General features: G+C 38.6%; 1 long non-coding RNA gene across 1 annotated transcript in view; it reads left to right on the top strand.

Annotated features, from left to right (window-relative positions):
• Positions 1-15,802, top strand: part of LOC306823487 — a 24,170-nt gene extending 8,368 nt beyond the window's left edge. The window contains exons 2-4 of the long non-coding RNA XR_013779005.1: positions 95-172; positions 4,689-4,754; positions 15,201-15,802. This is a non-coding gene — a long non-coding RNA (uncharacterized lncRNA). The remainder of the gene's footprint in view (positions 1-94; positions 173-4,688; positions 4,755-15,200) is intronic.
• Positions 15,803-16,278: the final 476 nt, after the last annotated feature.

The raw sequence follows: 16,278 nt of genomic DNA, 5'->3' as shown, positions 1-16,278 counted from the left end.
GAGTATTGAATATGTCCGTTTTCACTCAGACAGTCATGACCAGAACCTTTGTCTTTCAGTTTAATGTTTTTTTATTTTCTGTCTTTACTTGAAGGACTCAGGCTCCATGTTCGAGGTCAAGCATCTGCTCAACCCCTGAAAGCTTCAAAATATAAACTCAAATACAATGAAGGTATGTTGAAAAAAAATGATGAAGTCACTCTATTTAAATTCTTTCTGAAATATATGCATCTGACAAGGAAGTGTGTGTTAACCTCACTTTTTGTTCTTCAAATAGTTGTTTTTTTTGTGGTGATCTTGGCGACCAATAACAACACGCCTGGTCTGTTTTCTGATTATAATCTGAACATGCATATGCAGTATTCTACTACAAAAACATTTCTCTGCTGTCCTTAAACGTGTCAAACTTTGAGTCTTTCAATGAAAAAATGTGTACTTTTTCAGTTGTACATCACTTTACTTGATTCTGATCCTTTGATTACAGTGGCAGCAACTACACACATAAGAAATGTTGTTTGCTTTTCCAGGTCATATAGAAGCATAGGAACATCCGTGTTAAATCCAGTCTGCTTTAATACTGTCTTTAAGGTTTTCTATATTGAACACAGTTGTTTTATACACCCGATTCAAACAATACTAGATTACAGGATTTTATGGCAACACAGGTTTTAATTTGTTATGCTGAGGGATTTGTAAGCTCACCTGTCTCTAGCATGTATGTGCACCAGGAGGCTGACATAAATGTTTTCTCTCAGCAGGGAGCTCGTGTTTATGGTAAATCTGACACAACACAAAAGCAGCACACTGCTTTACGTCATGAGCTGTGAATTACGGAAATGTAGGGTTTGTATATTTCCAACACTGAGCAGAGATGACTTCCATTGAAGCTACCAGCGTCTGTTCATGTTACACCGCCATCTCTCAACACTTAGATGTTGTTTAGCTGGCAGCAGGAATGTTTAGAGTAACCTTTGCCACTTTAGTTAAATCCAACACAAATGATCCTTTCTGTCACTGTGTAAACCTGCTCAACCTCTGGACATATACCTGTGGTATTGGTTAGAAAAGCCTCACTGCACTGTTACCACTGGTAATAAATAAGGAGCCATGTTCTGACAAAGCTCACAGAATAGGCTTACAGAGAGTGATATATATTGACATTTATTTCCACATTTAGCATGATCACATCTTCTTAAGCACCTGTAATAACTGAAGTATCATACCCCTTCTGTCTCTGCTCACACTCGTCTTCACTTTTACTCCACTCTGTCACATATATTGTATTTAAATTGTTTCCTCTTCCTTCCTCCTCACCTCCACCCCCTTTGCACCTACACACCTCCCGTCTGTTCGCAGCCACAGGCGATAGATTATGTGGTGAAGGAAAACAGTTTATAAACTCAGAGACGCAGCTTCCTCTGCATCTTAATGCAAACAGTGAAACAGTTCAGCAATCAAAGTGTCCTGTGAATGTGCAGGTACATTGATGTCGTTCCCTTGTTTGTCATACTGCGTCTTTCTCTTTATTTTCTCATCATTCACGTCTTCTCCTGATGTTCTGTCAGAGATTTGAGCCTGTCATGAGCCGAGCAACACTTATTTTCTCAAGGCAGATGAGGAGGCCTGCAAAAGAGGAAAGTCGAGTTTCAATATGCGAGCTGTAATTTCCCATCAAATTCATGTCATGATGTTCTCTCTCATCTAAGCTTCACTTACAAAAAGGTGTTGTTGTGGGACCATTTTGTCTGGTTTAGATTCTGTGGCATTCAGTGGACATTATTTCTAAGGAAATGCATTTTTGTTAGCCATCTGGTTTGCTACTGCTTTGAGCATTTAAGCTAATTTTTTAACCAATTTACTGCATTTGTCTTTGGTGAAAAAAAAAAAGCCAGTCCATTTACTAAACTTTTCATTCAGACTGGCCATAAAACAACTAGGCCTGCAATTCTGCAGCATTTATGGAGCAGGCTGCCTGTGTTAAAGAACATTTCTGTCCTGGTTCATTGTAACTCTGTCTGTCTGAATCTGTGTACTCCTTTTTTTCTTCCTCCCTCCCTCCCTCTCTCTCCATCTCTTTCCTTCTCCATCGCTCCCTCTTTTCACAGTACTGGGTTTTAATCACTGCTGTAATTGGCAACTCCCTGCTGTGAAGACACACACGCTCTGCCTAGCTGCTGCAAATCCCTCTGGCAATGTATATATGTGTCTGTGTGTGTGTGTGTGTGTGTGTGTGTGTGTGTGTGTGTGTGTGTGTGTGTGTGTGTGTGTGTAGGTGTGTGTGTGTGTGTGTGTGTGTGTGTGAGTTGTGGGGGCAGGAGAGAGAGAGATACGGAGCGATAAGGATAATGAAAGAAGGAGAGTTTCAGAACTGCAGGCCAACTCACCAACTCACCAATCTGTCTGCTGTGAGGCACAGTGAGGAAGAGGAGCTGTGCAGCCAAATTGTAATTATCTGAGAGAAAAAAGACATGGCTCAAGATTTATTAGAGAACACAACATTGTGTCAGAGCTACTGTCGAATCTGATGCTGCCTCAACTAAGTCAAATTAATAATTGGGCACATGCTGTGTATGCATGAGCTGTTACTTGCATCGATATATCCATATGAGGACACGTGTCTATCAGCTTGTTGGCACAAAGTGAAATGTCTGAAGCACCTCTAAACTTGCCCTTGTGGAATAAAATACATGTGCCGTGAAAAATAGACTCAACCTGCAAAAAGAAAACAGACTTATTAAAAAGAAAAATGTAATGGCTGTTTACACGTAAACATAGATAGTGATCTTCTTCACTTGGTTTGTGGCAAACATGGACGTAACATCAGTAGCATTGGAAGTATTTTTTGTAGTACTTCAGCTGTTTGGTGAATATTTATTGAATCAGTGTATATAGCTCTAGATCACAACAAACGTTTCCCTGGACACTGTACAGTAGAGTGGGTCCAGACCTTGCTCTTAGTAATATTATTTACAGAGACCCATATAAATCGATCATGAGCCAGCACTTGGCAACAGCAGCAAGAGAAGCCAGCCTTTAAAGTTCCATCTTTTATACTATTGGCGTTATATCTGACATGGTGTACACTGTCAGAACCCTCCCCATTTGGATCTATTCAGAATAATAGTTTGTTATCATATATTAATACAAGTTTTTTGATGTCATATTATTATGATTCCAAGTTTTCATTTTGGTAATATTGTTGATGCACACTGGCGGCACTGTTTTCCACAACAGAAGATTAACATAAAGTCCAGTCGTGTTCTACTGAATGTGAATAATATGCTTAAGTACAGCTACACAGAAAGGACAACGGAAGTCAGTTTATCTGACAGTAGCTGTTTTCACACATGCACTTCTAATAATAATAATAAAAAAATAAACATTAAGCAGATTTTCCTTGAAATCTTGAGTTTCTGGAGACTTTCCATGTATAGTACAGGAGATTGGGGATCACAGAACAAAAAACATGACATTTAAAAGAACTACATGGAAGATTCGTCACGTGTTTAGACCACACCAGTGGCACACATGCACTTCCTTTCTGTCACTGTGAATTTTGTGAATGTGTACTCACCTCAGCAACACAATGAAAATGTACTTGGGAGTTGGCTGAATATATGGGTAGAATTAGGGTCAAAAAAGTTTTCAGCAGTTTCTTGCAAGTGTGAAAGCACGATGTGACTGTTCCAAAAGATCACATGAACAGGACATCTGTAGATTATCTAGAAATGTTCTCCAGTTTACTCTCATGTAAGAAAACAGTTGTCCTGAATCATGAACTGATTCCTTTTTAAAGCTACAAAAGCTTTAATTTGTGATGTTTTGGTTTTATTGGTTTAATATTGTTCCTTCCCATTGGATCAAGAATCAACGCTTACTGACAGAAATAAGAAATTTCCCTGTCAGCATAGTTAGACCTAATACACAGATTGTAACTCAACATTTGAAGTACAGCAGGATACAATGCTCAAAAGTTTTAAATAAAAAAAAATAAAGCACAAAGATTGTTGTTCATTAATGAAAAGGTTTTCTTGTAATTGCACAGAATATATTGAGGCTCATTGAAGCAGCCGTTGCTGACCAAATCCTGCACAGGGGAACCATGTGACAATAGCTATGCTAAACCCAATGCTAAAGAATCCCCGCTTTATGGTTATCATGGCACATTGGCCGCAAAAAGGAAACTTTCAAGGTTTTGTCTATGTGTGTGTGAGTGTGTTTTTGTGTGTCTGTGTCTTTTATGTGGGTCACCCCACCATGTCTAATGGCCCCTTGCTGCGTGTAGCGTCCTGCGCTGAGCTGCTCCCTGCTGTCACACTCTCACACACAAACAAATGCATACGCTCGGCGGGGGAGATTCTGGGGTGTCCCTCACCCTAATACCCTCGACAATACACCACCAGTGCATCTGTTGCTCCTGTTCTTAAAGTTGAAAGTTGATCAGTGAGGTGCTAGCACTTCTCTTCACTCTCTTTCGATACATGTTCTCCTCTTTCTTCATTATCTCCTCTCTCTGTGACACTTTTTTAATTTCATCCCATACCAAAATGGGTTACTTTTGTATTTCTTATTTTTTTCTATAGATACCTATATTTGATTTTTTTTTTTTTTTTTGCTTTAGTTGACTTGGAGTGGATTTCAAGAGTTAGCTGATGTATTTTTCTCTGTGTTGTATCTGTGTGAAATAGAAATGAAGGCTTGGGCCTCTGCAGGCCTCCATCAACCACACACCTGCTAGCAACTGCCTGAAAAAGGTGAGAATCTGCACCATACATTTAAAACATCTCTGGGATGTGCCCTGTGTGTACTTAGCTAAGGACTCAAGGATTGTAATGCAGCAATGGATCCATATTATGAGGATCGTTTGTTTCCTTTTTGATGTTGTGTGTCAAATCTGTTGCTGCTGGGGGAACGTGAGAAGTATTAGTGGCTACTTCATCATGTAACAGATCATTAGCAATGTCAGACATGAAGAAAGAGCAAACACAAAGTGAATCAATGAAATCATTGGAACTCATAAAAAGCTGAATCTAAAGGGTTAGGCTGTATTTTGTAATGGTATTGTTATGAATTATTAATAACATCATTATTAAGAATAGGTTTTATGTGCATGTTGGAATATATTCTTTATAAATGTATTGTTGCCCTCCAAAGAGGCAGTGTTTTTAGTCTTTCTATGCAGTAACCAGACAGCAGGAAAGAAAAGACCATCATTTCAATTCAAGCTTTGCAATTTTATTTACAAGCAGCATTGTGGAATAATCTTCGGAGAGGAGAGGATGGGAGGGGGGGGGACGAGAGAAGAGAGGAGAGGTAGAGAGCGAGAAGGGGGAGGAAAGAAGAGCGAACATTGAAATGCTGAGAATTCAGATTAATACAGCTAGAACCTGTCCGTCTCACTCTAGCTGTAAAACAGCTACAAAAACAGAGCAACTACCAACACAGCATATGAAGAACACGGTCTGCGTGAAAAAATAAAATACATTGACCATTTATGTAGGCTAACTTTGTGCATGCCACAAGTCAAATAAGACAGACCTTTTGCAACATACAGACACAACATAAACATATGTAGCATGCATATTATTTTGAGCCATTAAGCACTGAAACACTCACACACACACACACACACACACACACACACACACACACACACACAGGCGGAATCTGAGCCACAGAGAAGCCAGCTACGTCAGTATATTTTCACACTGCGGTAGTGTCTCTTTGTCTGCCTGTCGACCAGCCAGCTGTAAGATGGAGGGTGAGAAATATGCTTTTAGCGGACGGCTTTGTAAGACAGGAGACACGGTTTTGTCATTTCTGTTTCTATTCGCCATTGTTGTTCTATTGATTTCTGTCACGCCATTCTTTTACTGGAGTGGTTTGTGTGGTGTTTTTCATTGTTGTGCGTATGTCTTATTATTTGTACCTGAGTCAGGAGGGCGTAAGCATGTGTGTGTGTGTGTGTGTGTGTGTGTGTGTGTGTGTGTTCTGATCGAACAATGTATTCATTACATTTACTACTTCTGCATTTAAGCTCACTATGTTTTTTGAGAGTCCAAACAAAGATACTAACACATACTAGGTATGTGTTAAAACTTGTATGTGCATAATAGTGGGGGAGGGCGCCCTCCTGTCCACCTGTCCATAGCATCAGCTGTTGTTTGTGTGGCCGTTTGGCCCCATGCACACGCACGCACACACACACACACACACACACACACACACACACACACACACACACACACACACACACACACACGCACATGCACTCACATAACATAGGTGATTTGTTCCAACCATGTTGAGGTATCTTGAAAAATAGGGTGGCAAGTAGCTCTGTTGTTTCTAGAGTGGTCACACACATATCAGGTATATGCAAAAGAACAGACAAGATAACAATTTGAGAAACAAACTTACAATTTAAAAAATATACCTCTCTGCATTTCTTCTTTTTAAAATGTTATTTTTTGTAGAATAAACAAAAAGGGGACATAATGGCAATTAATCACTTAAAAATGATAAATATATAATTGTACAAAGTTGGTCAGCAGCGTACTGTCATTTTCATTTTAAAGCCAGCTTAACCAAATTGGCCCACCTCAAATCATACAGCAATGTCACAACACTGTTACACATCCAAGTACAATAAGTATTTTCCTCTAACCCTTTTCTAAAGCCGGCACAGTAATGCATGCTTTTTACTCAGCACAAGCCTGACAGTCATTTTATGCAGTTGACAGTGATGCAGCACCTAAAAAGAAAGCCATTTCAAGGGGAAACCATCGATATGTAACACACACAGCACAAAATAAAACCCTGGAAATGCATGGCGAGGCACAGAAAGGCACAGAGCCGTAGAGAATGATTCAGATGTATAGAAGGCCTCCGTGAGAGAAGGTTTGCCATTGTGTGATAAACACAAACACAGATGCATTTAGGCTTTGATTCCAGGTTGCTTTTCTCTGCCCGCAGTGGGAGCCGTCCTAAAGGAACAACCCTCACACACACACACACACACACACACACACACACACACACACACACACACACACACACACACACACACACACACACACGCACACATAAACAAACCATGGACCGGACTGATAGGATTAGAGACTGGTGCTATATTCACTCTCTCTCTCTCTTTCTCTTCCTCTCTCACCCCCTCTCCCTCTTGAGCCTGCCAAGCCTTGATTATTCACAAGGTTAGTTCCTGATTGCCTATAGCAGTAGCCGACTCAGGTTCATTATCTCTCCACCTCTTTTCCTCCTGCTCTCGCTCTCCGTCCATGCAGTATTTTTATGCACAATGATTGAGTGAAAAGGCTTGACTCGTACAACAACAAAAATGCACCTTCTCACAAAAAAAATTCACTGAAAGTCAATGTCTTAGATGTTACATGTCAAACCATCTTTGCTTTTTTTTTAAATTCTTGACGGAGTAAAATTAAAAACACTTCCAATAATAATAAACCCATCTCTGTCAGTTTATTGTCTTTCCACTCCGGCAGTCCCCCCTATATTTTTCTATTTCAACTCTAAATTACCTTTTTGATGTGATAATAAGGAAACTCGATTGGGCTTGAAGAGAACAATTTCATTGTTAGAATAATTAAAATGATATTTCCTGTATTTTAGAATAGTGAGTATCTAGCTTATTTATCTATTTAATTGGAAATACATTTTTCTATTTTTCTTTATTTTCAGTGGCCTGCTCTCAGGTCAAATTCAGAGAATATTATTGATGCATTTGAGGGCAATATCAACTGTCTACTGTTATTATTCCAGAAATGCAACACTACTGAAGACAGGCCACTCATGAAAGTATGTTTATGTGTGGTGGATATCAGTGCTGCTGCAGCAGGCTTCAAAAGGTAGCCGCCGGCCAGTCCTCCGCTGTTTCTAGAAAAACCTCCATAGCTGTGATGAAACACAGAATATGAGGAATAATTTCATTTTGAGATATCTAAAATCTAATTTCATTCGTTTGATTTCTAAGAAGTATATATTTGCTTTTGAGAGTAATTGTTGGGACATTTGTCACAGATTATTCTAACAATGACTAAAGCTTGATTTTTTTGTTCCTCATTTGTTGTCAGGACATCGAAAGAGTGTTGGTTTTTCCTTCTGTCTGCAGGACAATGTCCCCTTTCTGAGCAGAGTGCGAGTGTAGTGTTGACACATGTTAGTGCTGGCTGATTAGTCGACACATAAAGGAACACGCAGCTCCTCCATCAGCATTCAGCCATTTTGTCTCCCTGCCTGTCACACTGGTGGAGTGGATCTGTCTGTGTGTGTGTGTGTGTGTGTGTGTGTGTGTGTTGGGCTTTTGTTAAGGTAATACAGAGAAGAGAGAGAGGAGCGAGGGAGAAGACACCGTGAAAAATTACATCGACCACAGCGAAGTACCGATGACCCACAGATGCATTTTTCTTTTAATGTAGGCACATCAGATAACAGTTTCACTCACTCCACTTTAAAAGTCATGATTTTATAAAAGCTGGAAAACCCCGAAAACAAAATATTTCAAATGAAATATTGTAAGGAATGTGTAGAGAAGATCTGTTGTCAGCTGAGTGTTAAGTGGATTAACGATGCGGTCAGTGAGACACAGCCAAAGTGGCAACCATAACCGTTGTTTACAAGCTTGTGTCGCCCCTGTCACCTCCAATTTTCAGACGATAGTGATTTGTTTTCTCATACTTTTTGTCACAATCTTGGGGTGGAGTTTGTGGAAAATCATTGTGTAATCTTTTTGAAAAAATTGACAATCAGATCTGACGTATTTACATTCTTTTTATTCAATTAATCTTTCCAGAGTATTTCTGCAGACGGTCAGGTGTAAGTGTACAATTTTCATTGTTGTCCACAATTATAAAAAAATATATATTTAAACTAAAAAAACAGCCAAATTTACAGTTCAGTGTGTTTCTCGTGCAAGGCCTAAAATACAATGCAGCATGCTATGATGAAAATAGATCAGTGCATACATTTTAGAATGACATTGAAATCTGTGAATTCTTACTTTGCATTGGTTTAGACTTAAAAAAAAAACATGATTACAACAATAAAGAAGATTCAAAATCTCAGATCAAATAAACAAAAAGAAAAAAATAAATTCTGTATTGTACAGTTTTACTAAATGTGTCATCTTAGCATTTTTCTAGACACCATTGGACAGTGTGTAAAATCATAAACATTTAAGTTGTCTTATATCACGTACAAGAAAAACCCATTCTGCTGTCTGTCACATACACTAACCCATAACTCGAAGAAATCACATCAGTTTACTCAAATCATTTATCTCAAGGACACTTCCTTTTAATCAACTAAATGTCACAGAAAAAAAAGAGTAATTTCTATGACAACAAATTAAAGAAGTAACAACATACATCAAACTCTTTTCCGTGAGCAGGGGAATTATTTCTCCAGATTAATTTAAACATGCTTTAAGAATCAAATCTATAGATGAGTGTTTTATGTCATTTGTATTACTTAGCTGTGTTATAGCATTAAAATCTCCAATTGTTTACACAATGTAAACAAATGAATGGTAATTATTATACCTCACCTGTCTTAACTACATAGCTCCCCCTCAGGTGGATAGACATCTTAAAGGCACCCCATTTGATGGATCCATGTTTCTCAACAAAGTCAAGTGAACGCTGAAGTTCGAGTTGTTTTTGCTTTTATTCCAAAAATAGTTTGTACTGTGGAATAATATGTATTTTGTCAGTATAGTATTACAGTCATGTTAACATACAATAATGTGTGTAATGTGACATTTCTTATATTATGTTCTGTGAATCAGGCACTGAGCAAACAGTTGGAAGTGTTGATAGTTTCATCTCTGAATGAGTTCAATGTACATCTTGAAAATAGTCCCAGGTGTATGAAGAGGATTTTCTGTACAATGATTTGATCATGTGATCCAATCGAAACACGAGGTTAAAAGTCAAAAGGTTAAATATTTTTTATTGTGACCTGGCTCATTGAGTTATTACTCTACTCCAAATGATATATGATCAAGCAGAAAGCCACATATTGACACAATGCAATAAAGGCAACATATTCTTCAGTGCTTGATCAGACTGTTCACAGAGATTCAAGTCATTTTAAGTGAAGCGTCTTTTATATTTATCGCAGTGCTGCGTGTTTCTAATCTCCACAGATAATATATACATCTTTTAGATTTATGAGATGAGCATGCCTCATTATTGTTATCTCCACAGGTATATATATATGTATATATGCTATCAAAACCATGTTGACGATTATACACACGCACACTTAACCCTGCCTACGATAGACCTGATAAGGTTTCTTTAGCTATTGAAGTGCTGTGAGTTAGATAATGGTGCTTTGCTTTCATGGCCTTGAAGTCAAACAGCAGGGTTTTTGTTATTCTTACTTCTCTCTATTTCTCAGCTTTTCTGTTTTTTCTTTTGAAAATAATTTCAAAACTAAGCTGCTAAATGCTGAGTGTGATGGCCAGTTCTGTAGTTAATGTCTGTGTTATGCTGTTTAAATTTATCTTTGTGTCTCTGATCTCATACTAATGAAATAATGAACTGCGTGATACACGTTTGTGCATCTTAAATCAAACTTCAGCACTTAATTATTAGTTTAATGTACACTCAATCAGACAGCATAAAGTCACTTTCTGGATGGATGATTAAAGGGTTGACTCACTGATAATTAAGATCGTTTTTACTTTTGGCCTAACTCACATTTTTGTTCTTTGGATCATCATATTTTAAATCAATTGAAATATATAATGCCTTTGTAAAGATAATTGGTCTAATCCAACTTTCCACCTGTGTTTGTCTTTCTTGTCTCCTTTTTCTCCCATCATCAACAGGAACATAAACAACACCTGCTTCTGTTTGTCTTGCTGCAATAGCAGTGAATGAGTTGTAGATTAAGAGCTTAGCTTGAAGGTGCACAGAGTCTATGATAGCATTCAGACGTCTGTGTGTTAAGCCAAATTATCTTTTACCATTTAAAAGGAGCGTCTTCTCCTCACCATTGAATCTATCAGTTCCATTCAGTCCTGTTAGCTTTGATTGAGGCCTGTGCTACAGGATGCTATTCATGTCCAACCGTCTATGTAAACAGAAAAGGGTTAGCTGTGTGTGTGTGTGTGTGTGTGTGTGTGTGTGTGTGTGTGTGTGTGTGTGTGTGTGTGTGTGTGTGTGTGTGTGTGTGTGTGTGTGTGTGTGTGTGTGTGTGTGTGTGTGTGTGTGTGTGCTGCAGCCTTTTAAAAAGAGGTGTAGAATCCACAATACTACTCTTTTTTTTTTTTACTTTTTCTTTTTCTGTCCATGTCAGGCTTTTCCTGCATTATGAACACACACACACACACACACACACACACACACACACACACACACACACACACACACGCACACACACAAACACCTACACACACACACACACACACACACACACACACACACACAGCCAAGCCGACCTACAGAGGATCAGTCATGCTAGAGGTCGTCTATGGGCCAACTTGACATTGTTGTCCATAAGCTGCTTTGAAGCAAGAAAAGAAGTTTAAAGGACAATTCCGAATAGTTTGTACAAGAAAAGGCGTCGTCCCGTCACTTTAAGGTCGGCGTCGGTGAGCCAGGCTTTGTACGGGAGGGGGAGGGCGTCGAGACAATGTGAATAGAAACTGCAATTGATTTGCTAATGATAGAGTATTCAGTTTTAATACGATGGATCTAACAACCTTATCCTTCTCCGTATTGTAACGTTTGGAAGCAAATTGGCTTTGTAAATTGATTCAGCTGAAGGTGAACTGGAGCCAGCCGTGCCTGATGATGTCTCACACTGCGGAGAGATGATTTGAGGATAAAACTGATACAGTTGTTTATGTGTGTTTTGTTTCTTGGAATTTCTGAGGCTAACCAAATGATAATATTTCAATACTTAGTAATGCATCATTGATTCTGGATTATCAAAATAATTTCAATCTAATCAATGCACTCCACTAGCGGGCAATATGTTCACGTTTCGATTTGTTACAGGCAAACTCTTAGATGACAAAATAATATTGTATTTAAAAGCTTCAGTTGCTTGTATGTTTATTATATTCATCTAATTTCTAAATTGTAAAAAGTAGTGTTTTATTGTGCTTTGTGAGGATCTTCCCCACTCACGTGTTTCTTCTGTTCATAAGAAGCAATAATAAATGATTCAGCTTTAGTTATTTGGTGAAATGAAATAAATCAGTTATCTTCACACGATTGAACAATAATGACGTCAATGAGTTTCATTTTACTTCTGACCTTTTTGCCCTCATTCAATTCATCCAAAAAAACTCCTACAAGCAGAAAAGTTTAGGTTAATACACACAGCATAACTCATGCTAAAAAGATAATTTAAAAACAACAAAACACACATCAGCCGTTGGTAAGAAAAATCACTGAAGCTCATGAAAAATTACCTCTGGTGTTATTTCCAATCAAACTAACATACACACTCTATGATAGCTTGTTGTAATTATTTTAAAGTTCATTATGATATGCAAATAATAACGACTGTCATTGGGACATGCTGTCTATGTGACACAACTGGCACATAAATCCAGATGTGACTGGCTCTAATGAGCATCTGTTGACGATAATCCAGCTGATAAATGACTTTTAGAAGCTTTAAACCCTTCAGCTAAAATATCTCTGCATGTGGAGTTTAATTTCAACATGACATCATGAGATGTAATGAAATATCAGGGAGCCGTGTGGTAGCTTAGTGCACCATGCATCGTGCTCCCTGTGTCATGTTGATTGAAATCCCGAGCACGGCCTTCCTCTCGGTCTGTCTTCTGTTTAAGAAAAACAGAGAAATGATCAAACAAACAGACTGGTGCAGGTACTGTTAAAAGTGATAAAGCTGTAGACAGCTGTGAACACAATCAGTGGCCTTCCTCTCTGTCTGTCTTTTATTTTGAGTCGCCATGTTGTTGCTCTGCAGTAACAGTGGGAATCTCAGCATGAATTTACAGGTAGATCTCAGTGATAGCACATCACACAGCTGCTCCCTGTTATTGTGAATTGCTGTCATTGGGTTTCAGCTGTTTCTGACTCTCAGACCCTCAATTTCCTCCAGCAGAAATCGGTATGAGTGTTGTCTGTCTGTCTGTGCAGGATAGATGCGGGTTGGAGGACTTTTTACCATGGCAACGACTAATGCAGTATAGATGTAGGGACTGAGTCGTGCCTATTGTTGTAATAATGCAGGATTCACAGAGGGCAGGTGAAATGCCGTGCAGGCTTTTCTTTAAAATGAGTAAGGAGTGCTTTTGATGTCTAGTGTGGACAACAATAAATCCCACTCGGCTGTGCGATCAAATGGGATTCCTGTATTAGTTCAGCATCACAGCCTCCTTTCTGTTCAGCTTTTCTCTCGACAGTTTTAGATGACAAAAAAAAAACCTCCCTGTCATGGCTTCCTATATATTTCATTATAGCCCCAATCCACTTCTCCTGCACATTGTTTCCTATATCGGCTTATACTGCCCAATCCTCATAATCCCACTGTAGTCTGAGTCAAATATCTAGTCCCTGCAGTGTCCTCCTCTCACCTTCTTCAAGGATGGGATTTCTGTTTCCTCCTCTTCACACGCTGGATTACAACCAAGCAACTTTGAAAAGTGACACCTAACAGGTTAATGCAGGGTTTTGATTAAAGTCACTTTCTGGTTTACACTGTGTTCTGGTCATGTGTTGCCCTAAAAATGTGTTATATTTCATGGTGATGCAATGTTTGCATGTCATGTGTAAAAAAAAAAAATCCACACGGCATTGAAATATTCAGTATAGCAAACTACAAAAGTATAGACATCAAGAGGGCTTCTTGGTAGTTGATTTAAAGTTAATTCATTGAGTCTTCTTTGAATAGAAAGAGAAGACAAAGGCCTCACTTTTCTGATATCTTTTCACAAAATTGTCACATACGAAACTCAAGTGGTGGATTGTTCATACAAATAAATATGAATAGGTTTTGACACTGTAAACACATTGGGGCATCTACAGCTCTACAGTGTCTTCAGATGTAAGGACCTATTTGGTTTGAAGAGGGTGCGAAAGTCAAGAAGGCCATAAGTCACAGCCCTCTTCACGAGAGCTTCAGTACCAAACAAACATTCCTACAATGTGGCTCTGTCTTTTGCGCCTCCCTGACCTGTGCTGCTGTCGTGTGTGTGAGCGTGTGTGTCCCCATGTGAGTGGGTGTTTGTTTTGTCTGCCCCTATCTATAGCTCTGTCCTGCCCCTTTCTTTCACAGTTAAAGAAAGGAGCCACACCCCTCAGGCCTTGGCCTAGTGTATGTGTGTGTGGCGTTTCGCTCTCTTGGGATTTTGGGATTTGTTCTGCAGTCTCTGTTCCTCAGCAAGCACGGCTGCTGCACAACCTCATACACACAGACTTCTTCATTAAATGAACAGAGGAAGTTGTAATACACATTAAAGGTTAACATGCAGACACATTAACTTTCTTGTTTATTCTTGTAAAAAAAATATTAACCCCCAGGATGGCCGTAACCTTGGGAGACAAAACCACTGTTTTTTAAGCACTTGTGTTATTTCTGATATCCTGTATGGGCTCGCCCACTGCTCAGTTTGAGCAGAAGTCACATTCAAGCCTGTACTCATGTCTGCAGTTTCCTGGCAATAATACATTATAGTGAGCCAGAAGAGTGTAAAATAATAATGGTTGGTTTGGATAAACAAAAAGACAAACAGTGGAAGGGGGACGTTTATTCAGGCAAATGCTATAAGGATATGTTATTTATGATATAAACCTGACAGTTTGATTGGGAAAAAATTTTCTGACCAGTGTCATCCATTTTCAAAGATGAAAGCTTCATTTTTATCACTGAAAAAATGTGTCCTGTTAGCTCTAACTTTATGTGAAGTGACCCTAGATTAGTGCAGTGCATGATGTTGGATAGCAGCTAAATATTATCAGCTAATTCAAACATTGTATAAAGTACTTTGTGAGGGAGTTTTCGTTACATTGTACTCAATATTTATTGAATTCTATCTGTTGTACTTCTCAATTTGCTTTGTATCTGAAACCATATTTGTGCACGTACAACAAAGGTATTTTTAAATTTACATATATGTATCATTTAGATAAATTCTGTCTTCATGTTTATACCAATCTGCATTTATCACTAAATTGCAGGTGTAAATTCTGATCCAGTGAACTCCTCGTATGCCTCGGTGGAGCTTGAAACGGCCTCTCCAGCTGGAAGAACGAGTGCCGTGTGGGCTCCCTGAAGTGGTGCAACACTGGGTCATTGGAGAGCCACGGCGTGTTTGGGAACAGAACAGTCTGTGTTTTTTTTTTTTCCCAGCCTGTTGGCTGAAGGGTTGTTTCACAGGCAACGTGGATTAATCTTTGGCGGGATTTCTCTGGGATCAAACTAAATTGGATGTTTAACCTCACGTGTCCTACAGCTGAGTGTTTTCTGCTGATAGACCAGAATAGAGAGGATTGAATTTGACCCACATTGGGTTAAACATCACATACTTTAAAATGTACTTAAACTAACTCCATAATGAAAAGATCAAATAAATGTGAGTGCACACGTCCTTTCTCCAAAACCTTAAAAAAATATAAAAGTCATTTCATAATGTTCCATTGATGTCTATGTAAAAATAAGCTGTTGCTGGACCCCGTTTCCCGACAAACCACTTTATTATTTGTGGTATAAATAAAATCTTTTCAACCCAACAGGACTGATGTAGTTTCTCAATGTTTCTCCTTTCACCTGATGTATGCTTAAAAAATGAAACATTCATACAATCCATGTTACATTTGTGTCAAGGGAAAAAAAACAGACCTTTTCATAAAGCAAAAAATCTACTCACTGAAACCTCATCACTTAAAGCATAATAAACTGCTTCATTGTTATATTGGCCTGAATGTGGATTGACAGCTCTGAATTTAATAGACATTGGCCAATTGTATTTTTCACACAGACATAATAATAGTTAAGCAGTTCACGTGGTTTTAATAAAAATGCATTATTTTTCTTATTATAAGACAATATTTACTATGACAAAGATGTCGTAGATACACTTCATGCATTGAGAGTTTGGACAATAATTTCCGCAGACATCACAGAGTAGAGTGTAGTTTGAAGTCACAGTAAAAAACAACTTGAACCTTGTGTTCGTGGACTGGATCGAGTTACCACAGTCGAATGTTTACAGTCCGGTCTGATTAATACTTCACTGAACCCTCTCTTACAGAAACA

Source organism: Symphodus melops, assembly GCF_947650265.1.
Source record: "Symphodus melops genome assembly, chromosome: 5".
In the NCBI taxonomy this organism is placed as follows: Eukaryota; Metazoa; Chordata; class Actinopteri; order Labriformes; family Labridae; genus Symphodus; species Symphodus melops.
The sequence above is the reverse complement of the archived record's forward strand: the minus strand, read 5'-3'. Positions and strand labels throughout refer to the sequence as shown.